The sequence below is a fragment of the Melospiza melodia genome, chromosome 3 (genome assembly GCF_035770615.1).
Source record: "Melospiza melodia melodia isolate bMelMel2 chromosome 3, bMelMel2.pri, whole genome shotgun sequence".
NCBI lineage: Eukaryota > Metazoa > Chordata > Aves > Passeriformes > Passerellidae > Melospiza > Melospiza melodia.
Window position 1 is genome coordinate 131,533,432 of NC_086196.1, and position 25,205 is coordinate 131,558,636.

The following is a 25,205-nucleotide window of genomic DNA, read 5'->3' on the forward strand; positions in this document are numbered from 1 at the left end:
TCTTTACAAATAGTGGATAGCTGGGGGCTCATTGGGATTTCTTACCTGGCAGCAGTCAGCACATCTTGAGTAACCCCTCTTAAAGCCACTCTTGAAGTTGAGAGATTCCTTGCTGCACCAGCTTATCAGTAAGTGATTAATAGAATACTAAACTTTTAAATCTTAACTAGGTACTATAAAGGATTGGTTCTGCACATAAAATCCTTTAGACATAAACAATTGACAAAGTCTGGGCTAAGTCTGGATCCAGCTGCACCCAAACTCCTCTCTGAGAAGGAGATTAGAACACAAGGTTGTCCTTTCTGGACCTCATGACTTGGCAGAAGTCTCTCTCCCTGACAGATTTGTCTGACTGTCCTTTATGCAGTAGGTGATAGTACCTCACAGTTAAATCTCATTAGATCACTGATGCATTTCCCAAACTTTGTTAAATATCTGCTTCATATCAATAGAAATATTGCTACTTCTCTCTTAAAAGTGTCACTCCGTCTGTGACGTGACATATCTGTAGTCTCTTGAGTGGCTCTAACATTTTTATTACACCAAAATTCATCAGGCAAGCTGATACGGTCTGGAACTACAAATATGACTGACTTCATCTAAATAAAGATTAATCCTAACTACATACTTGACAGCACAGCAGGGATCAACCTTACTGATAAAGGACATGACCTTTGTTCTCCTGCTACTAGAAATATGGATGCAAAACTCCAACCAATACTCTCCATAACCAGAAGTAGATTTTCTCAGCAGTTGGTACAACAACTAGTTGTATCATTAGGATTTTTTTGTAATGGAAAGAAAAAAATTATATTCAAATGTTTTAGGACCAGGTACAAAATTTCTGTAATGTTTCCTTCACATTTTCTCTTTTTTAATTCCTTGGATGATGAAACAGGCAATAATTATCATATATTTAGCTTATACAGGAACTTTCTTGTGAATATTGATATAAATTGTCAGTGAAAACCTTGGGGTCAATCAGGCTGAATAGATACATTCATCTATCATCCCTCTGATGCAAAGGAGTAGCAAAATTACAAGTGTAGGATGAAAAGTTAATTTAAGAAACCAACTTCCATTTTTTTCCTTTCACTTGGCATGAGGTCCTGTGACAGTCTTGAAAAATCAAAGATATTTTTCTCCTGAACAGCCTTACCTAAAAATCCCTAAAATTCTCATATCAGATGCCGAGTGATGGTACATTACTGACATTAAAGGGTGAGGTCATATACTTGTCACTTTAGTTTTTTTAATATTTATGTTTGAAAGACAGTCTTAATTTTAATTTTTCTTTAGATAATATATTTTAGTACATCCTAGGATTGCCAACATGAAGGACTTCAATCTCAGCCTATGACTAAAATATAAAGGGACAGCAAAAAAAATCTATTTATCTTGTATATAATAAACCATAAGACGAATAATGGATACTACTAATGGAAGCAAAGAGGCAAAAAGATAAATTCCAACGAAAAATTTAATGACAAAGTTTTTTTGTTTTCTTCCTTTTTTTTTTTTCCCTTCTCTTCTTATTAGGCAGAAAAGTCAGCAATGACAATTATAGAGGAGAGTTGATCTTCAAGAATTTCATAGAAAGTGATTTCTCATATCTCTGGCCCTAATTAAAATGGTAATCAGTTGTACATAACAGACAGGACAAGCTTTATTCTTCTAAATCTTGGCGTAAATCTGGAGTAAGTGTATTGACTTCAGCAACATTATTCTATATTTGTGGTGATTTAAGAGAAACAACTATTTCTTCTTACCTGTTACAAAGAATAATTGAGATCTCTTCTATATATGCCTTGAAGTTTATATTGCAATTTCTTTTTTCTCTGTCCAATTTTTTTCAGTATCTTTAAAGCTTCTCGAGCTCCTTTAAATGTTCTGGGATTTCTTTCTCTCTTATGCAGTTCTCAGTCACACAGGGACTTAAACTTTTGGGTTGACCACATTGTTTTTGCTGCTCTTTTAACTTTATGCATTTATTTACGCTTACATGGCTTTTTCTTCTTTTTTTTTTTCCTAATGTGACCTACCAAGAATAGATTCTCCCTTTTCCACTCTTGATTTTTCATGAATTATTGAATTTTGGCCACTTTTATTCAACTTGTTTCACATTTCCTTCAAGTCAGCATTTCTTACAGTGCAATATCTTTGTGTTTGCTGACCTCTCTACAGAACTCCATCAGCATTTCAAACTTAATGACATTATAATAATGGTATCCTACGTGCTTTCCAACTTTAACCTTGTTTATCTTACAGCAGTAGCCTGATTTTCAATTATATGGCCCTTGTGACCTCATTTGCTGCTTGTTCAACTTACTGTATAGGAAAGAAATGTTTTCAAGATTCTTTGTATAGCTTTCTTATTTCTATTTCACTTGCTCTGATCTTCTTTCAGCACAGAAAATCACAAATAACTACTGTATGGCTATTTTAGACAAAAATCTTTGGCATATGAAATTTTATGTGCCACCTCCTTAATACTCTTTAGACCTATATATAGAAATACAAAATATGTTTTCCAAAAGAAATCATGCTTATCTTTTCAGTTATTTAACTCTGTCCTTATTGTTTCATCATGTCAGTCAAAAACACTCTAGGCAGCTAGAAGGATCTCTCCTACTGATAATTTTGGTATTCTACAGTCATTTCTGTAGGGAGATAGAACACAAGTAAATAAAGGTAGTATAGAAATTAATCTTACCCCCTAAAGAGTTGCAGCTGGGCTAATTATTAAAGATAAGGAGCAGGCCTGATTTTAACAGGCCACAGCTGTAGTCAATAAGAAGAGTGTTATAAAAGAGTGGATTGGTTGGTTGAGGGGAACTGGAGTCAGTTGGCTGCTGTAAGGACCAGGAAGAGTCAGTGCCTGGAGGAGCTGCCTAAAAAAACATCAAGGATGTACAAAAGTCTAGTAACATGGAACCCTTGAAATGTAATGGCAATAGAACTCTTGCAATGTAATGACAACATGTTTCTAGCTCCACATATGGTACTTTGGGAATGAAAGTTAACAGTCTACTTGAGAGCTGTACCTTCAAGAGTAGAAGCAGAAGACACATTTCATTATCAGCATTTCACAGGTGTCATTATCAACAATTGATTATTTCCCCTCTGGATGTCATGCCTGGAGACCTTGGCAACACTGAGAGTTGTGACCATGGAAAATTCATGAATTTCAACAAGGCCAAGTGCAAGGACCTGCACCTGGGTTTGGTCAGTCCCAAGCACAAGTACAGGCTGGGCAGAGAATGGATGAAGAGCAGCCCTGACAAGGGCTAAGGGTGTTTGTGACTGAGAAGCTTGAGATGACCTAGCCATGTGATTTGCCACCCCAAAAACCAACCTTATCCTGGGCTGCATCAAATAAAGGGTGGCCAGAAGGTCATTTTATGTTCCTGCTTTTGTTTCAAGAGCTGAAAGGTTTTGCCTTTTCTATTGCTGATAAGGTCATGTTAGGTCACATGTTGGACTCTATGATCTCAAAGGTCTTTTTCAACCTAGTTTATTCTGTCATTTATTCTGCTTATTCAATATCCTCTCCTCATTTTGCTCCTACTCTTTTAATGTGTATCTTTACTTCTTCAGAAAATCATCTCATTAGATTTTGACTTGAAAGAATGCAGCTGATTTATCTTTTTAATATCCTACATCATCCTGTGAAGTATATTAAGTGCTATGAAGTATCTAACACTTTTTTTTATATGTCTGTGAGAACTCATTTTGATTTGTGTACACACTGGTTTGTGATCAATCATACAGAAAAGCATTTGTAACCAAATATGTGTCTTTTTATTATAATGCTGATTTTCACAAAATATTTCATACACTATGAAATGTTTTTGTTATAACAGGTTGATTCACTTAACTGTCTTCAAGTGAGTTTTTATCCAAATTTTTTTGAAGATAAAAGTATTGGATGCAGCAGCAAATTGATTTTCTGTGAAAACAGATTCACAATGATAAATTTTTGTTGAATCATTCCATCAAAAATACAGATTGCAAATACAGAGAAGCATTTTTTTTCTATGTTAAGTCCAAAATGTAGGCAGACTATGTGTGATTCTCCTTATAAATTAAAAAAAATTACTTCGATAACTTCTGATACAAGCTTATTGGTGGTGGTAGATATTGATGTACACTATACATGTAAAGTATTTCCCAGTTATTAGTAAAAGATAATAATAAAAAAGCTGGGAATAAAGTAGCAAGTATAGAAAGACTGAGCATTAAGCATTTAAATGAAAGGGCCTCCTGCCAGCTCAGATTGCCAGGAAACATATTGTGAAAAGTTTTACGTATTTCAGGAATGAAAGTAAATTTTACAAGCAGAACAGGAGAATGCAATCAGTGCTGAAAGTTATGTACAATACAGTGCAAAATCTGGGTTTACAAGCATTGGGCAAATGTCCTCAACTAACAAACCTGTGGAGAAACAGAGCCGCAACAAGCATACAACGTTTGTAATCAACAGGTTTTGAAATGTATATTATGTTCTTCAGGCTGATATAATACTCTGTGATAGGGTATGTCAAGCTCTGTCAGCTGAACATTTTAATGAAAAGATTTTCTTAAAATCACAGCCAAGGATACAATTATTAGAGGAGGAAACCAAGAACTCATATACCACTGCACACACAGAAAATTTTTCACACAAATTTGTGAGGACAATTAGTGCCATACTAATTATCTATTTTCCCCTGAAGTTATGGGCAACTTAAAATTTCCCCTTGTTCTGTTACTGCTCACCTGGCAGAAGAGACCAACACCCACCTTGCCACAACTCCTTTCAGGTAGCTGTAGAGGCAAATAATGTGCCTTTGACCTTCTCTTCCCCAGTCTGAATAACCCTCTTCAGAGCCTTATTTTAAAACTGTGCCCTCTTTAAGGAAAGATCATTATTTGTAGAAAAATATATACATTTTCGTATTTAATATATTTTTATTGAGATTAATTTCTCTTTGGGAAGTCGACTACACGTATTCTAGTTTTATTCCCATCAAGAAACCTGAAACTGTATAGAGAGGTTATATGTCAGACCCCATGCACAGATGTGTATGATTTGTACTTGTATGCATGATTAGCTATGTGAATACGTACAAATATCTAGAAAATACATATCTGTCTGACAGAAGAATATACACAATTTAGATCATTCTATTAAAACATATATAGGCAGGCAGGTGGAATTAGAAATTTTTCCCTTCCTATTTTTGCCAGTTTTGTGGAACATTCTGGAAATATTGCTATACCATGCAGTTTAAAGAGAGAAAGAAAAAGAAGATAAAAGTTAATAGCATTCCAATTTCAATTTTAATAAATATGAAAACAGTGGAATTCTACCGGAATAGACTAAATCTAATGCTAGAAAAATATGACACTTAGCTAAGACTACTAATCACATGCTTGGGACATTTGAGGCCCAGATTGAATGTAATATGTTTGTTTCTACAGACAATAATGTCTATAATAAAATTCTCAGGAAGACAGGGATCATGAAAATGCCAACTAATCTATTACATCAACTCAGATGATACTACTCCTTCATCACTTCTTATAAACTTAATTAAACTTCATTAAAAAAAAACCCCAAAGATTGGCTTAACAAATTGAAAAGAGAAACAAGTCTTGATTTCATGCATTTCTCAGGTCTATACACTTTATTGTAAACAAATGAGAGAACTTGACATTGCAGACTGTACAAATTTATTAGTTTACAGAATCACGGAATATGCTGAATTGGAAGGAGCCCACAAGGATTATCAAGCCCTGCACAGGAGTCAGTCACACCATCTGACTGAGACCATTGTCCAAACATTTCTTGAACTCAGTCAGGCTTGGTGCTGTGACCACTTCCTTGGGGAGCTCTTGCCAGTACCCAACCACCCTCTGGGGGATGAACCTTTCCTGAATATCTAACTGGAACCTTTGCCAACACAACTTCAGGCCATTCCCTCAGGCTCTGTCACTGGTCACCTGAGAGAAGAGACCAGTGCCTGCCCCTCCTGTGCCCCTCATGAGGAAGTTGCAGACGGCAATGAGGTCTCCCTTCAGTCTCCTCCAGACTGAACAGCCCAGGGGACTTCAGCTGCTCCTCTTATGGCTTCCCCTCAAGCCCCTTCACCATCTTTGTAGCCTCTTCTGGATCCTCTGCAATAGCTTTGTATCCTTAATTGTGGCCCCCAAAACTGCACACAGTACCCAAGGTGAGGGCACACCAGTGTAGAGCAGAGCAGCACAATCCCCTCCACCAGCCAGGGGGTGATGCTGTGCCTGAGGCACCACAGGACACAACTGGCACCACAACTGAGCTCACACTGCATACTTTTAATCATAAGATCATAACAGGGCTTAGTCTACAGTACTTGCCCATCGAATTCTATTAGATCTGATATAAACTGACAATTATTATTTGTATAAGGAGACCTCTGCTAAATTTAATTAGACATCAGAAACAACACTGAATCAATTAATGAAATAACATCTGAATTTAATTTAATGGTTCAATGGAAGTTATGAAAACAATTCTAACCCATTTGATTACAAGAAAATTTTGTATATTATATAAAATTAGTAACATTCAGTTTCAGAAATGGAAAAATAAGTGGTGTATTCTCTGTTTCAGCATGTATGCAGAGTGTGCAGCAGAAAAAACTCTTCCTAAAGAGTTTGAAAAAATGCCTAGATCAGTGTTATTAAATTATCAGAGGATCTCAACACTGGATTGTAAACAAGAACAAGTTGTGCAAATTAATGGTAGTGGTTTTGACAGGTAGAGATGAAGACATTTTTGAGATTTTAAGCAAGATTGCATAAGGAAGAACCTACACAACCCTCACTGATACCTAATGCCATTCAATTTCATAGACTGAATAAGGCTATAAGGCAAAAAGAATTGCATATTTAAACTATGTATTGATAATGTTTATATACAAGGGTGTTGAATTAGTCTTACAGACCTTTGAGTGGCTGACTTTAAAACCTCCATAATCGTCATCCTTAAAAGGTTTCAAGTTCAAAACTAGAAACAAAGTTATGTACTTCCTGTCTTCTTTGCATTCATCAAGATGGTCAGATGCATCGCAAAGATCTGTACTGCATAAGCTAGTTAAAATCATAGGAATAGAAGCAGATATCAACTGGTTGTAAGCTGGAGAATGAAGATTAACCGCAAAAATCCTGCCAATGTTTTTACAACATTCTCCTGAGAGCTGAAGAGTGAATTTTAGGGTTCTTTTCTTACCGCAAACTGTCAGGTTTTACTGCTAGTAACAAATTTGCTTGTCTCCCATTATTCCTTACCCTTACCTTCAGTTTTGTGTTTTTTCCCTTTTTTGAACTATAATTGTCTCAAGTTGATCTCCTTAAAAATCGTTTCCTTTAACTATTTGTTTTATGTCCTCTGCCAGTTTCCTCTCCCCAGGCTTCTAATCCTTGTCTCAATCTACCTTTTTCATGCAGATATATCTTTCCTCTCCAGGATTCTAACTCATATAACTCCTTTTTTACTTCTTCTAACCTTTTCCACACCTACTGTTTCAGGTTCTATGTCATGTTCCCAACCAGCTGAGGCTAATACTTTGTTTTGTAGCTCAAGGTCTAGCATTTTGAGCTGAATACCTGCTCCCTTCACTCCAGCTTGTTTCCAATATTTCAATATTGAAGGAAATTATTACTGACTCTCCAGCCTTGTTTATAACATGTGCAGTGCAGACAAATTAGGAATTTAGAAAAAAATATAGGCACACACTCAGATGTGAATGTGCCTGTGCAACTATTGAAAGAAATAATGGAAAAAAGAGGGGTAGAGAATGATAACAAGGAATGGGTTTGTGCTAAAACACAGCCCTGTTTGCATTACACTCAAAAAATTGTTATGCGCAAAAAGGGCAACATACCTTATATATGAAACCCGGAATTCATTGTAATTTTAACTGAAATTCTTTTCACTTTAATCAAAATACAGTGAGTTCCTATTTTCTTTTCACTTGCAATGGTATTAAATCTCAGCACAATATCTATAATTAATATAGATATTCATATATCTGTTATTCTAAAGACATGGACTACAAATTACTTATTTGTGACCTTCCCTCTCCCTGCCCACATTTCACAAACTCCGTTTAAATTAATTTTGCTGTGTGTTTTCTGCTCATCTGGACACTTTCATATTCCTCAAGGGATCCTGGACTTGTTACTTTGCTTTGTTTTTTTGTCCCAAGATGGTGGAGAGAGCCTGCTATGATCACTCTTGGTGTGTAGCTGACGCAGTCAATGTGCTGCGATCACCTTGGCTGCTGCCTTCTCTTCCCTTGTAGAACAGCCTTATGGCATATTGGACAAACAGGGTACAGGAGCCACATTCAAGAGCAAATTAAAATAAAGTTGATAGCCACAGAAACACAGGATTTGCTGAGTACTGCACAAAATATTCAAGGTGAGGCTGCCCCAGTGCAGAGCAGAGCAGGACAATCCCCTCCCTTGCCTGGCTGGTGATGCTGTGTCTGAGGCACCCCAGGACGTGTTTGGCCCCTCCTGGCTGCCAGGGCACTGCTGATTCTTGTTCAATTTGCCACAGACCAGGACACCCAGGTGCCTTTCCACAGCACTGCCCTCCAGCCTCTCATTCCCCAGTCTGTCCATGCATCCAGGGTTGCCCCATCCCGGCTGCAGAATCCAGCACTTTCCCTTGTTGAACTCCACATGGTTGGGGATTGCCCAGGTGTCTAATATACTGAGGTCTCTCTGCAGGGCCTTCTTTCCTTTAAGGGAGTCAACAGCTCCCTCCAGTTTTGTGTCATCTGCAAACTTGGGTAGGATCCCATCCTGTCCTGCATCCAAGTTGCTTATGAAGCTGTTGAAGAGCACAGGGCCAAGGAAAGAGCCCTGCCGAGATCTACCATAGTGACAGGTCACCAGTCCAAAGTCACTCCATTCTCTATAACCTGTTGTGTTTGGCTCATGAGATAGCTGCTCATCCATAGCATGATGTGTTTATCTAGCTGTGGCCTGGGCATTTTATCCAGAAGGATGCTGGGAGAGACTGTATCAAAAACTTTACCAAAATCCAGACAGACTGCATCAACTAGATTCCCTCAGTCAACTAGATGGGCTACCTTATCATAAAGGCAAATCAGATTTGATAAGCAGGCCTTTCCTCTGATGAAACTGTTGTGATGGATGACTGAGTTGTCCTTAAGGTAGTTTTCAGTACCTGCCAGAGCAATGTTCTCCATAACTTTACCAGGCACTGAACTGAGACTAACACGCCTGCAGTCTGCAGGGACATTCTTCCCTCCCTTCTTGAAAATTGTGACAATGTTTGCTGGTTTCCAGTCACAGATTCCTACTCATTAGGCAACTGATGCTCTGGCTACAAAAGCTACAAGTCCAGTCTCAAAACTGAGTAAATAAAGCCTGTTCCCATCAGCAGTGATGTCAGTACTGTAAGAGACAGATACCCTTATTAGCTGGACTGGGTTTGTCCTACTTTTTCTAATCCTTTCATGTGTGTTTAGAGCTGTAGCTACTCAAAATTTCTGCTCTTTAGTGTAAGTTGCGAATATTCTCCACAGTTCTCTCTCTTTCCTTAGTTATGCACTCAGTGAAATTGCTTCTAGCCTGCAGGGTGTTGTCCAACTTGAGAGATCAATATTCTGCATGAGTATGTATTGATAGAGGATTTAGGAGGAATAGTTATTTTTCTAAAACCGCAGAATCAGGGAAATGATGTTATTGTGAAAGCTGAATTATTCTCAGCTATAGTAGCAATATAGAGTACTTTTTCTGTCAATGTCTCATTTGTAAACAATTACTTGAAAATTACATTCATCCTTTTAATTTACTTAGTTATATTATGCACTCTAGTGTCAGCCTATAGACTGACAACAAATTGTTCAGTACTGTCTCAAGTCCTGAGTATTCTGAATTCATGTAAAACATAATTGGTTCTGATTCTTAGATCTAGTGATATGAGACATTCATTCATTTATTTGAAAAAAATAATGTCTATTCTTGGAAAGTGGTGTTTTCAAAGAAAAGGAGTATGAGAATTTTTTTTGCAGTGATTTTTCCACAGGTAAAGACATATTAGTTATGAGTTGAGTGGTTTTTAGATTCAGGCAAGTCTCAGCTGATTTTCGACTTATTCTGAAGATCTTGTCTTTGTGCTGTTTGGGAAAAGTAACTTTGAAAAGTTGCCAGGTAACTATTTTAAGTGGCAATATTGCATTGGGATGACTATTGCCCTAAACTGTTTGTGTTTCTTGCAAACTGGTTTCATCCCAAAACCTCTATATGGAAGTAATTGAAACTGTAATATTTTAAATTATGCGCAGAATAAATTCAGGTTTTTTGTTTCGAGAGATGAGCAATCTTGAATTCCTGTGTTCATTAAGAGTTATGCATGTGGACTCTTCCTTTTTTTCCTCTTTTTTTTCCTTTACTCTCATCTCCTAGTGAATGACTCTCTCCCTGTGTTTCCTCCTCCATCCTGCAATACTGACTCATGTCACCCTGTGAAAATTGATACAACATGGAAAATGCAATTCTTATGTCCTTTCCTCATTTAGCATGGAATTTAGCATGTTTCCCCAGGTTATCTTAATATCTTGATAATTCAAATTGCAAAGTGGCCATCTACCTGGTCTCTGAACAGATTGACATTTGCATGTTAAATAGTTGAAACCGGGTTTTATAACTAAATGCTGAATACTTTTTAAAATTAATTTAAAACGTGAGGTTATTTTTTATTCCTAACCCTGCAAAAGGATGTGAACAGGCTCTGAAACTTGTGAAGCTGCTGAGGGGAATTGTTACCAAACTGCTGTAGAAACTCCATACAATGAGGTGTAAGTTTTCCTCTATCATCTAAAAATGCTTGTTTTCTAGCTACAAACTTATTGCTTTAACTACTGAAACTTTTACACCTATCCACTCCTCTGTGCTTTAAGGAATGAAGGAAAGTGCAGAAAACAGAGAATGAAGAATGCAAGAACAAGCAGCATTAAGTGAATTGCAGTTCTATGTCGATTTATATAACTAGTTACCTTTTTGATAAGCATAATATAAAGGTAAAAGTCAATGCCTGTAGTCTGAGATTCTTAAAGACACACAATCCACTTCCAGGTGTATAATCTCTTGTCATGTTTAACCAGCATTGGTAAAGACTTCACACACCCTATGCCCCAGCCTGGCTGCTTTTCCAAACTCTGGAAGCCTTTTCCTCATAATGAGTAGCTTACACAAAATAGTAAATGCTGCTTTGCAATGAATATGCAAATTGTAAGTGACAGTAACAGCACAGACTAAGGATCGTCTTGGACTTGTAGATCTTGCAGATGTCCTAGATTTGCCAGGTGATTAAAAATAGTCCCTAACAACAGAAGCTAATTATTGATTGGCACATGTTGCTATCCTTACTCCATAAAGAATTCCTTTGAAAGACAAGACTCCAAGATATCTCACTGCAAATCTCACAAGATCATTCCTAAAATATATGTGCCTATGTAAGTCTTCTGGCTGTAGAGATAATTGGAGGTAGGAAAGATGTAATTCTGCAGGCTAAAAACATTGTTTTCATAGTATAGACCTGACCTTATACAGAGATTTACCAAATTTACCAGCATTAATTGTCAGATGACCACATGGTTCTCACTTATTGCTCTGCCTTTGCCTAGATAGTGTTTCTTACCATCCAAATGCTTTGTCAATGACAGCTTTTTGATTTTTCTTTTTTTATATTTTACAACACATGAAATATCTCTTAGGTTGTGGGTTTTTTCTTTTTTATTTTTTTTGTTTGTTTGGTTTGGGTTTTTTTGGTTTTTTTTTTCCCTTCAGTTAGTTAGAATCAAGTTGCATAAATTAAAGAATTAATAACATTACTGACAGTATGTCTCGGGATGTGCCTGTATCTCTGAGTTATAAGGCATTAAATCCTATTTAGCATCTTAAGGTTTTCCAATTATGTGTTTTTACAGACTAACCATCAAGTAAAGGGACATGACTAGAACTTATGTAACATAATAAAACCATCTTGTGTACATGCTCAGCCTTTTAAAGAAAATATTAAAAGGTTTTTAAAAGGTTTTTTTTTGGTTTTTTTTTTTGTTTTTTTTAATTAAAGGACATAGTTGTACTAGTAACTTACTTTGATATAGCCTCAAAACATTTCAGAAATGTTCACTGCCATAATGTCCTGAATTTGTGTGTTATGCAATCCCGCTTTCATGTCATAAAAAAGAGGCTTCTTGGTAAATCATCCAAATGGATATTAGTGCAGAGTGTTTTGCCAAGTAAATTCTGCAAACATTAAAAGATCTCAAATCCATGACACCAACTAAGACAGGGAAAATATTTTCAAATAACAAGATTCCTATAAACTGAAAAGCTATATTAAGTTTCTCAACCTAGGCATCCCTTACTAGTCATAGAATCAATTTTAGAGATAGCTTAAAAACATTCCATCAAACATTTTATGCAGTTCAAAAATTTAGATAAGGTTGTTTCATGCTGTTTTCAAAAATATTTTCCTCTTATTTTAGATATATGCATATTCTAAACATGTAAACATTCCCACATTTTAGCATTTATAATGAAATTTTTCATTATAAACTTTTATTTCTGCCCCAAGTTTAAAAACTTGTCATCCTTCAAAGAGAATTTTTTTTTTAGTGAATCATTCTAAATATATTTAAGGAGAAAAAGAATATTAGCAGAAACACTACTTCTGCAATGCATATTCCAGGCACAAAACACACCTATTATATAGTCCATTTTAGACTTGAGTGTTTTTTCTTATTTCTTCATTCATCTGACTTCACAGTAGGTTGATCTTTATTATTGTGTTGTGTATTATTGTTGTTATCTTATTATTTCTATAGTTATGTATAATTAATCTAAATATAATAATAGAATATAATTACATACTAGACCTATAGAAAATTATTTATATTATTAGAAAAAAATAGAAATAGAAATATTTAAGTAATAAAAATGTCTGAAATCATTGTTCTAGGTTGTTCCCTACAAAGTGGAATGTTTTGGGTGATACTATGGGGATCAAATATAACAAACCCTGCTTCTGTCAAAACTTAGAAATAGTACTATATACTGTAATGAATAATGAAGTATCTAAAATTAAAGCACAGTCTAATACTTGTGAAAAAAAATTACTTTACTATTTTCAGAATATACAATGTGGCTTTTTCAATATATTGTAATTTGGACACCTGCTACAATTCTATAAACTGTTTAGAAAGCCAAATGGATTTTCTTTTTTTATTATAATCTATATTTTTGTTTTTTTAAGGGAAAAAGTTTCAAAATATTTTGTCTTCTACAATAATTCAGATAAATTACTTCTGTAATGCTTCTGCTCTTGTAGTTGGTTGTTCAGCAAATCAGCTTAACTTTAAATGATTTCATTGCATTTCATGACCAAGTCCCTAAATTTTTTTAAATGAATTAACTAAACCTATCAAGATTAATCCTGTTGTTATTCACATTTTTCTATGGAAAAATGAATTATGTATTTGATTTAAATACACAGATTATCATAACAAGTCAAACTACTATCAACAAAGAATTGCTATATCTGAGAGTCCAAGTTCTTTAATTGCAAAGACTGGCAAAATCTCAGTGGTTTATTTGGGCTTTTGATGTTCTTAATTTAACTCCATTTACTACTTTTTGTATAAAATTCACATTGCAGGTATCACTTCTTTCCCCCTTTTTTTAAATTTATTTGGTTGCTTAGGGAACTCTTCTGGTTCTTTATGTGCTGTATTCATGCTGCTGTTCTACAACTGATGTAAGACAATTAAATATCACTGGTAGGAAATGTCAGTTCTAGATCAGTCTGAAGATGTGGAAACTGAAGTGTTGTGTGTGGGTATCTGCAAGCTTCTGTGCAGGTATCGACAGCTCACTTGCTAAACTGAACTCAAATGACCAATGTCACATGAGATCTTCCATCACGCTCTGCCATATCTGCCATTTCTATGCATACAGGTAAACCAAGATATTTCAAATGGGATTAAGCACCTGTGGCTATCGAACTGAATCCTTTCTCTCTGCCTAATGACTCTCCAAATTTCCCTTACTGACTTCTTTGACTGCCACTGTAACCAACTTCTGTCCCCACAAACATGGAAATGAAGGATCAAAATATTGATTGAATCTTACTTTTCCTATCAGTAGGGTGAAAATGCTGTGTTCCTCTGCTCCATTGGCCTCCAGCACTGCTTTTCAAGGTGGCATTCTATTTAATCTTTTGATTGCAGCTGTTTCTTTGGAACACCAGGTTGCAGACCTGAAGTAACAAATGTAATGAATCTATTTCTTTATTTGTGTGATTTGGACAATATAGAAGAGACTCTGTGCTTGTGAGAATTACCATCCTAGAATTGCTTTGATCTACCAAATATCTAGAAAATACATCTCATATACAGGAAGTTGACTGTCAAATAATTTTATTTACTTTTCCTAAAAACAGAACACTGCTCATTTAATTGTCCAAGAACTTAACATGGGAAGAATAATAAAATCTCCCCTAAAAATAATAACAGTAGTGATAAAAATAGTGACATTTCTTACCAAAAATCTCAAAGTAATTTTTTTCCCTTTTTCTACAATGAAATTTTCTCATCAATAGTTGAAACAGCTACATCCTTGTAGAATATAACCTTACATCGACTGAAATAGCATGGTCATTTTCTCCCAGTGCATGAAATACATTTCAAATCTGTTTGGAAATCAGTGGTTTGTGAGGAATACCTGTACATTATTAGACAAAAGGATGCACTAAAAACCAGAATATAAAAATTGATCTGATCCATTTAATCTGACTTTTATACCTGTCTGATTGCACATTTTGAAAATGTTTTGCTTTTTTCTACTCCCATTTAAGATTTTTTCTAGTAGAGTTGAATTCTAATTATAAAGGATAAGGACCCTCAGGATGTTAGTGAATTGGACCCCGTGTATCTCTGCAAGAAAATGAAAAGAAATGGTTGCACAGGAAATTTCTTCATCTGTACATTAAAAGAAAAATAGAAGACAGCACAGTGGTAGCCTTCAGCAGAGATAAGTGATTTCTTAAGAATTATGTTTACGGCATATACAAAACTTCCCCTTGCCTGCTTGTGCTCTCAGCCAGAGTGGATCATAATAGTTTTCTGTCCAGAGGAATACTGAAACCTAAATTGAGAATGCTGTGGCAAATATAACATCTATCAATGGATCGGTGTTTTACAAGCTAAACAGAATATTGTTCCACAGTTAGTTTCTCTTGGCAGTACTTTTAACACACCCACACCTACACCCACCCCATAACAAAAATCCTGAACTGACCAAACAAAACAACCAAAAATGGCAGCTCCCGTAGACTCATGAATAAAAAGAACCATTGATATGTTGTAAGCACCAGTTGATAATCAGATTCAAATACCATCAATAATACAAGATCAGAGGGGTGCCACCCCCCAGTAATATTGCAAACAGATCCATGACAGAATTATTTGAGTTTTGTCCTCAGAAATTCCTCTATAAGTTTTAATGAATGGTAGAAGCCCTGTATAGCTTTTCAAGATTGTGTACTTATAAGTAAACAATTAGGTGTGCTTTGCATATTTCTCTTCTTAAGGACTATTTTGCCCATCTCAATCCTGATTAATCAAAGTTGTCCACTGAGAAAAAGGTAGCTCTGGACGAGGATTTTAGGAACGTCCTTCCTAAACACAACCTCACAACCCCAAAATACCCTAACTTGCCTTTTTTTTTTTTTAATTCATTAGAGACAGGAAAATTCTGTTAGGCTGCAAAAATTATTCCAATAATCAGTTACCATATTAAATTAAATTGGCATTAATTTGCAGGTGTCAAACTCCAAACTTACTTAATGAAATGTTATAAATTATACATGCAATGCAGCGTCAAACTATACATATATCAGTTACACATGAAATACTTAATATGCTTTATATCTACAGCCCACATTATCTTTTTTAAATTTATAAACATTTCCATTGTCACCTGAAAATCTAACAATTCTACTCAGTACATACAGATTTTATATAGTGTTTAAATAATTTCCTAATCTTCTCTTGTCAAATTAAATGAATTGATTGTTCTTCACAACATCGAAATTCTTTTTGTGATTCCATGTTGAACCCCTTTCTAATAATTTAGATATTTCAGCAGTTCTTTTTCTTTCAGTGGACACTGAAAATGAATACAGTACTATAGTAATATGAAAAGTGGAAGGCAACTAAAGGTCAATTGCTGGAAATTAGGCAGTGTTACCAACATTATCTACAGAGGTAATACAAAGTCCATGTTTCTGTCAGTTTTTGGGGATTTTTTGTCATTAAAGCTTTGTTTAGCCTTTTTGACCACAACATTGAAGCAGTGTCTTATCCTAGTAAATTAATTATCATGATCACCAAGTCTTTCAGGGCAAAGAAGTAAGTAAGGAATGCAGGACTTATATTTTAAATATGCCTTTCTTTTTAGGATATACTTGAATTTTCAAAAAAAGACAGGCTCCTTATATAATTCTGTTAGTGAAGAATTGCAGTAATTCTGGTAAAAGTATTTTTCCCCCAGGTCATTATTAACAAGTTTTAGGATTAAAAAGTGGATTTTTTTCAATGAAAGTTTCTGAAAACAGACCTGCCTGAAGATAATTCCCCATTAAGTGTACAGCGTGGATTTTGATTTTCTATTAATTACTTTAGCAAAGAAATTGATTTGGAAATAGGAAACAGTAATAATCATAATGACAACATAACTGATAAGTATTGCCTCTTTCATTACATTATATTGACATGTCACATTTCATATCACATTCATATCCTTAGTTTTGCATGAAGCAGAGTCTCTGTGGAGTTTTCTGAAGTACCTTTTAAGTAGTTACAGAGATAATACTTCTGCAAGTATTGTCACTATGGGAACATAACCACACCTTTATGTTTCAGAAAGCCCTGATGCATCTAACTTTCCCTTCCGGAAAGTTAATTTAAAAACACAATAATATTTATTGTTTGTTTCTTCTGTCAAAGAGGGGAGATAATGTGAAAAGCTAACAAAACCATTTACTGAAGCAATTTATTCATAACCTGAAAGCACAGCAGGCTCAAAATTTATATCACTCACAGTAGTCAAAATTTTCATGTTGCTTCCTAAGGGAGCATATATGTACTTGTACTGAAGTAGCTTGTGGAAAAGATCAGTAAATCTCACAGTAAAAATCAACAGTAAGTTAAGGGTAGTCAGAAATTCCACAAACAGTGAAAAATTGCTTATTTTTAAAGAAACTTGTCTTAGTGATTAGCAGAAAACAAAAATCAAGTTATATTTCATAAAGAAAAATTAAATAAACAAAGTATCAAAAGTTCTTCAACCCCCCAAAAAAACAACCAAAAACTTTCCCCCAAAACAACAGAAACATGAAAACGCAGCTGAACAAAAATTAACAAAAATCAAAGGCAGGCCTATGGATGCACATTGTAGCTAGAATGTGACCCAGAATAAAATTACAATTTTGCTGCAGTTAAACTGGAGCAAAAGTAAATCAGGTAATGAGAAGAAATTTGCACCAAATAAAGCAAAAATCATCAGCCAACATACAAAGTCCAAAAAAACTCTTAGTGTAATCAGAACTGAAACTTAGCAGTTTAATGAACCACATTTCCTTCTCAGAACATCAAATGAACTTTTACTTGATGACATTATGTGAGTGAAAAAGTCTTTTAATTAAAAAAGTCAGTTTATGGAAAAGCAGCAAATATTGTACTTATGAGAAGGAGAGTAAGAATTATTTACTAGATTTATCCAAACAATAGATATCGTCCAATGCTAATTTTAAAGAAAACAGCAATTAAAGACATAAGAACAAATTTAAATGATTTTTCAAAAGTTGTTTCTACTAAGATAATCAGACAGTTTTCTATAGTCAAGAGAACTGTGTTTTATCTAATCTAACCAGATTTTAGTAAAACATTTAGTTTAGCACTACATGGGAAATTATTAATGATGATGAAGAAGATGGGCTAAAGAACTGTTAATTATCTCAATGAATAAATGAGAGACAAGAAAAGTCTTCTAAAAGAGGACTGTGAGACTTGATAGAATTTGTTTATAGAGTTCCTTAAGAATTTGTCTTTGATCATTTTAAGGTGACTGATATTAGCATCTAGCTCAAAGATATATTCTAATTATATGGTGATGTGAGATGCTATTAATGCAGAAGATTAAAATAGCAAATGGAAAGATTTGGATGACCTTGAAATGTTGAGCAATAATTTGACATTAAAAAGTTTATGTGCAAGTTAAACTTTGCACAAATAAATAAAGGGTTATTTTCTAGCTTTTCTCTGACTACTATAGATATTATTCATCCCACCACTTTTGTTTTGATTGAGTCCCCCAATTATAGTATGAATTATGAATAAAAAGTGTTGATAAAAATGCCATTTAAAGTTGTTTGTGAAAATGGAAGCCCACTGCAAGAAAAGTGACTGAAGAATTTGTTAAATGAGGTAACACCTTTGGAAGAATAAAAGTTTTGTATCCCCTATCAAAAACTAATTCAAAAAATCCCAAGGAAAAACCTTTTTAAATACACAGAACAAGATTTACATGAAATTTTTTAAAACTAACATATAATCATAAAACCAGTACTTTCGGTTTTACTTTCTTTACTTACTGTGAAGAAATCAAATGGTTTACTACTATTGTAGGTTGACTTCTAGGAAAAAAGGGCAAAATAAGGGTACTGTTGAGACAGTATTTTCTCTCTTTCTGGAGGTCATACATAAAACAATGTGTTGATGGATGATTTCAGTAACACAGGAAATCCCTGCCAGTATTTTGTTTCTAAAATATTTTTTAATATGAAATAGAATGCTTACACAGAGCTAAGAATTGACTCAGAGCTGTGACATATCAGTCATGTAATTTGATGAAAAAGTGTAGAAATTTGAAAACTTCTGTTTTCAATTAATCAGTATTGATTTACATTTTCTTTTTTTACCTGTTTTGAATCCTTTATTCTTTGAGTCCCCATGAAATGTTCCAAGGTATTCCTGGGATCAAAGCTGGTTTATGGACAATTAATTATGTAGCTCATCCTGCTTGTCTTTTTGAAGTATTGACCCATTAGATTTCTTCCAGTCCTCTGGAGCTTCCCTAGTTTTCCAAGACTTATTGAAAAATCAATGTCAATTGTTTAGGGAGCTCTCCAGCCAGCTCTTAAAATTATTGAATGCCAGACAAATTTTAAACTACCTAGTTTTTAGTGGTTGCTGCTTAACAACCCCCAGAGTTATTGTGGGAGTGGGAGATATTTCATCATCATCATCACCTGACGTGAATCTACCACTTTGATTTTTTCTAAGTGAGAGGAGAGTAATGAATATATTTCTGCTTCTCATGCATTATTAATGCCATAGTTATGTGGTTTCCTTATATGAATAGATAAATACAAGCTCCAGGATTGCTTTAACATTTGCTCTTTTATTATGGAGAACTCCCAGTTTCTTATTCATAATTGTTATCAAATTCAATTTTATCTGAATCTTAGTAATTAGTTATTTGTGTATACATTTTTATTAAATTACTGATTTCTTTAGACTATTAAGTAAAAGATACCAAACCCCAGAAAGCCACAGAGCAACTTGTCTCAACAGCAGAGTTGTCTTTCCTTAGAATATTGTGGAAAAAGCTTTATCTTGCATTTGGTGTTGTTATGTGTTCAGGGTATAATATCTCCACAACCTCAATCTGATGAAAATATTCCTTGTGCTTCCCTGAAGTATTTCTTTAGATACAGCATTTCTCAGTTCTGTTTCCTTTACTTTAGGGAAGTTTTCTTTTCTTTCTCTCCAAAAAATGCCCTATGCTTCCCCTTTTCAGGAGCTCATGCAGGCTTTTTCATTCTTTAGGGTAATTATAATAATGCCAACTGCTTTACTGAGACACCCACTACATTGGAATTATTATTAATATTTAGAAGTATCTTACTCATGGACTCCTAAGGGATTGTCCCAGTATTCTTCTTTTCACAAACACTATATGAAAGATTAATCTGAACAAGTATTCATTATTAATGTGCATTTAGAAGCTGATTCACTGCATGCTAAAGCAAACATTTGAAACAGGTCAGATGAGTCATGCTTGGAGAATGTCCATTTCTTTTTACTGCCTCTGAGTGTAAATTTAAATGGACAAATATGTAGCTAAAACAGGTGAAACTTACCTTATTTTCTGATCACTTTGCAAACTGACAGTGCTGCCACTGTATAGCTTTTCAAGAATGCTTTTAAGGTCTGTGATAATGTAGGCATATTCAAGTCAAAATTCTCTCATCATCATTTATTTTCAATTGTCAGTATGTCTTGTGCCTTGTTAATAGTTTCAGTCTTGACTATCACAAATGCCTTATCAAAAGTTCTTCCAATACTGTATCTGAAGCATTTTATACAAGCCACATAGTCCTCTTGATTTGTTGGCAGATCAAAAAACTAACATATTTCATACCTTAAACTTTTTGGGTTTAGCTTCCCTAGTGCTTTCTGAGATGAGGCTGAATTTCTTATTAAACAAATTCTTCCAGGGAAGTTCTTCAGAGAAAATTCATGAAGTTGTCTCTGCTGACATGTGCAATGATATTCAGGTTAATTTCTGAATTTCCACTGACCAGTACATTGGAAAACTGTAGCTGATACTTTATGATAATAAAACCAAGTGCCCTTTAGCAGTACTTGCATCTCCAGAACCTTGTGAATTAATTTTTCAAAGAATCTGCTTCCACTAAACCCTCTTTACTCCCTAGAGATTTCATCTTTTGGTTTTAGATTATTGTAATTCTGATCAGCCAATAGCAAGGCAAAATATTCTCACTTTTTCCTTCTTGTATTATTTGAACCTTTACTTTTTCTTTCTTTATCTGAATCTTTTACTGTTTAAACTTGCTTTCAGACTATCTCCTTCTGGATGGCTTTTAAGTACTGTGAAGCTGTGACAGCAGCCTCATGAGCAGCCACAAGGTGAAAGTACCAAACCATGCAATTGTGCAGACACTGACACTCAATGAATAGAAGCCATCTCTCAAAACAAATATATTATCTCTCAGCTCATTACCTTATTCCAAGGACCTGGAGAGAAAGAGATATCTTCAGAGAGTCATTTCACTTCCCAGGGAACTATTTTGAAAGAGATTAATTACTGCCTTGAAGAGCATAGCTCATTCTGCTTAACTTTAGGAATGTCAGACAAAACTATCTACATGTAAATTAATTGCCTGCAACTACTTTCACAGTCAGAGGAGAAACAACTATTACATGTTTCTGTTGACTATTTCATATCATAGAATCATAAAATCATTTAGGTTGGAAAATACTTTTAAAATCATAGAATTCAAATCTAAAGCTGTTAATCCACCATTAACAAATGTCCCTAGCGCCAGATCTACATGACTTTTAAATTACTCCAGGGATGGTGACTCAACCACTTCCTTGGACAGTCAGTTCCAATGCTTGACAACTCTACCTGTGAAGAATTATTTCCTAACATGCAATCTGAATCTCACTTGGTACAAGCTGGGGCTGTTTCCCCTCATCCTATAAATTGCTCCTTGTGAGAAGAGACTGACGCCCACCTCACTCCAGCCTCCTTTCAGGTGGTTGCAGAGAGCCATAAGGTCTCTGAGCCTTGTTCTCTCCAGAATAAATAGCCTGAGTTCACTCAACTGCTCCTCATAGGACTTGTTCTCTAGATCCTTCTCCAGCTGATATGTATTTTAAGATGAGAAGACATTGTAAAGGACTATTTCTTTTAGGATACTGTTATAAATTGCAATTTGAGCAACTAAGCAGCAATTTGAGCTATGATAATGATGAACTTGTTGCAGATGTTGGTCAAAGAAATCCTGTCCAAGGAGACTCCTTCTGTCTTGAAGAACCAGGTGGCTAGTTTGAGCTTGAAACACAGTACTTAAGATATTTTCTTAAATTGGGATGAACTCCACTGGGTGTGAATATGTGCTTTTTGTACTGCTACTGATGGGGAAGATACAGATCCCACATTCTCCTGACTAATATCTGTGTAAACACTACGGTAGAAATGCAGTTTAAATAATTCCTGTCTGGCATTGACATTCTGTTTGCATTTTATCTCTGATCCTATTTACCTCCACTTCTATAAAGCTGTTCCTCTTGGAATACCAGCACAGTGTTTTCTTATTCTGTTTGTATATAAAAATGCAGTCCAGTTGTATTCAGTCACACATAGCTCCTAATAGAGATAACAGCCAATTTTCATTTGCCAGGTTTATCACCTATAAGAAATTATTTTGAGTTGAATAAATCAGGAAATCTTAGCATACTTTATGCCAGGTCAATTTGAGCACTGAGAGCTCAAAACTGTAACATGTGCAATATGGGGGCCTTGATAATGGAGTTTCCTGAGGGTATTTTTTTCCAGCTTGCTTGTTTGTAGGGATTTGTTTGTTTTTTTGTTGGGGTTTTAGTTTGGTCTGTTGTTTTTTGGGGAGTGAGATTGGGGTGGTGTATTTTTCTTTTAAAGCCAATTAAGATAATAGAACATTTCTTTTTAATTTCCCAAAACCCCGAGGACCTAAAAGTTTTATGAAATTTTTTAAAACATATATTTAAAAATCAAAATAACTGGGAAAACTGCTTCTCCTAAGTAAATAAGATAAGCCAATGAGCTACTTACAGTTACTGAAATTTATCACAGAATAAAACGCAAAGTTCAGAATATTCCTGATTTCAGGAATATCAAGACTAAGAAAAGAACTTTGAATTGATAATCAATTTAGATTTATAGGTTTGTTTGTCCATGAATAGCCCATGTTCTCTCATTATTCATTACTCTCTATTTTATTTTTTCCCCCTACAATATGAGAATCTTGTTTCAATAGTAAGATCATATTTGGCCTGGATTCTCCAATTAACTTATATAGCTATTGCTGTCTGGCTTAAAGTATTTTGGCCATTTTTAATCAGGATGGAAAGAGTTTCTCCTTAAATTTTCAAAGGAAATGAATCATTGCTTTTTACTCTTTGCTCCGCATACTGCAGATGATTAGAATCAAGTTTTTGCCTACTACATACCGCTCTATTGCAATGTGAGATTTTATGCTTTTTCCAGCAGTATCTTAAGGTCTGATATAAAGTTTAAAAGCAAAAATACCATAATCCAGTACATATAAAAATTCATTCAGTTATAACATTCATAATTATTTTCAGTGCAACAGACAAAACAGTATTCATAAATATAAATGACATAAGCTCTCTAAGGCTACTTTAATGTTCTCTACTATTGATGTCCTTAACAGAGTATCTGTAAACTATTTTATAATTTGTGAAAACATCAGTAACCATTTTTGATATTCAGATTAGAATGATAATAAATTAACATTTCATAATATTGAAATGTTGTGGTTTTCTTTGTCTCACTAGGCAATCATATTTAAATTATCAAAACTCATCGAGTTACTGAAGCAAAATCATTAAACAATACTAACATTTTCTATGACTAGAAAGAAAGAGGATCTTTTGTTTTATTCTTGCTAATATTATCTCTTTATTATAATCCCAGTCTCTGTCCTGGGAAACTAGAAAACAGATATTATAGAAGAAACTATGTTGGAAAATCTTCTAAACACATACTTGTCAGATATATAATTTGTTTTTCATAAGAATTTTAAAACATCCATCAATGTAACTATCACTATTTCATTGGAATCATCAATAAATTTCACTTTCAATAATTTTTATCTTTAAAACATTAGGTTCATTATATCTTTAAAACCATTATATAAAATTATTTTACTGCAGAAAAAATTACATTAATCTCTTAACAAATTCTCATAAACTCATTAACTTAAATGTTTCCATCCCATAAATGATCACATTTCAAGGCTTTATATTGTAAATTAGAAAATTAAGAAAATAAGAGAATTAATAAAATGTGAAAATATTTTCAACCTATAAACTATAGCACCATATTTTCTATGCCAAACAAAAAAGTTCATAAATAAGAATGTGCAAGAATCTATCTCATTTCTACCTACATAAGTGTTGAAGATACTTGGTAAATAGCAAAATTATGATTTGACAGGTGTTTATAAGAAAGAATAAAATAAATAATATTTTTTTTACAAGATCCATTGATGTTTTTCTGATTAAATACTGGCTACTTCCAAAGATAGATCATAAAAATTATTTTAAAACTATTTATCTTGCACCTGTCAATCAGGTTCTAACAAGAAATGATATGATGAATTAGCCTATATATTCCTTTGTACAGATGTGGAAATTCATTTCAGTACATTTGTATACTGAGGAAACAACATGACTCTGATGCACTGTGATAGCCACCAGTCCAAAAAACCCATAATTTTTAGACAGTCTTCTGGTCTTCTTCCTGCAGGAAAGTGTTCTGTTGTACATCCTCAGAGATAAAATTTAACAGATATTTTTGCCTGAATAAACCCAAATTTAAAATCTTACTCTTGGTTTTACTCGAAGAACTATAATTTATTTTATTACAACATCATTCTTTAAAACATCTGCACTGTTCGTAATATTATTGCTATGAATGTGTCTCGTCCTAAGTGAAAACATTCTCTAAGTGAACACAAATATGAATGAGCTGGATGTCTAAACACAATGGACACCACATTATTCTAATTTAAAGTTTTTGTAACAGTTGCCAGTAATGATTATTTTAGAAGCAATGCCAGCACACCTTCTAAATGAACTTACCTTATATTAGAAGTAATCCATGCCTTGTAGAGAAAAAAATATATATTTTTATTTTTGTTCTTCTACTGAAATTTCCTGGAGTCCTTTCCCCTTGAGCTCACATCAATCTATTATTTACTTTTTCTCATATAATTCTTAAGTATAAAGAGTTGGAAAGGCAAAAGAATCAAATTTAGCACAGATTTAAATCACAAGCTTGTTGTTCTAAGGTAAGAAAGTTTGAGATGACTGAAAATAAAAGGCCATGATATTCCTTAAGAGGTAATCTTTATCCGATCTCAGTGCTCAGGATATTGGTAGCCATCCTCTCAACAGAAACTTTTTTTACGGTTTTAATCTCTTTTTGCTTCTTCTCCTCAGAAAGAAATGACTCCTCTGTTTTGTCCTGTTGCCTCCAAGAGA